Here is a 668-nt window from a genome sequence, read left to right as displayed (position 1 = left end):
AGAAAGGTGATCAATCTTCATCAGGCTACATTTCCAATCACCTAAACAACCGAGCAAGACAAGCCACTCCGACAAGGTAAATCGCTTGATTTATTTAGTTTGCAAAGTGACTCTGCAGGACTTCCCAGTCCCCACTGCCTCCACGTTGCACCGGGAGTGCCGCGGTAACGCCGAGCCACCTCCCAACTCTGCCCTCGAATTCCCCCCCTTGCGGCCCCTCGGCGCGATTCCGGGCGAGGCAATGTCCTGAGAACGTGTGGGGCTTAGCAAACAAAGTGTCTGTGCAATAAAGTGAAACCCAGAGGGACACGCACAAAGCCACTGAAAAAAAAAGATAGAGGTGGGAGGAAGGAAGTTGGGAAAAGAAAGAAACCCGGGGTCCTAGACCAGCCGCCGGGGTAATTCCTGTGCCGCTCTGTTTTGCAGGTTGGCTGCCCGGCGGGTCTCTGTGAGAGATCCAGGTAGATGGTGAACGTCCCCGGCAGCTGAGGGCAGGTAAGGAGAAAGCCGCGGGACCATCCCGGACTCCGGGAGCGCGTTGGTTACCCTTACCTCCCCCTCCTCAAATGGATCCCCACTTCCCCGGTCACCAGCAGGTGGGCGGGGCTGGGGGAGCGGCCTGGCTCCCCTCTTGGTGAGCCGAGGACCCCGGGGCGCTGTCGCGGCCC

The 668-nt window shown here is 59.1% G+C and overlaps 1 protein-coding gene across 2 annotated transcripts in view; it reads left to right on the top strand.

The window, feature by feature from the left end:
• The window catches only part of OTX1 (orthodenticle homeobox 1), a 21,920-nt gene continuing 21,252 nt past the window's right edge, over positions 1-668 (top strand). For both annotated transcript variants that reach the window (XM_011987306.1, XM_011987307.1), the window contains exons 1-2: positions 1-76; positions 427-495. The gene's annotated coding sequence lies outside the window, so the exon portion shown is untranslated. The remainder of the gene's footprint in view (positions 77-426; positions 496-668) is intronic.

The sequence above is a fragment of the Mandrillus leucophaeus genome, unplaced genomic scaffold (genome assembly GCF_000951045.1).
Source record: "Mandrillus leucophaeus isolate KB7577 unplaced genomic scaffold, Mleu.le_1.0 Scaffold307, whole genome shotgun sequence".
Classification (NCBI taxonomy): domain Eukaryota; kingdom Metazoa; phylum Chordata; class Mammalia; order Primates; family Cercopithecidae; genus Mandrillus; species Mandrillus leucophaeus.
Note: the sequence above shows the minus strand (reverse complement) of the source record. Positions and strands in the feature narration are given on the sequence as shown.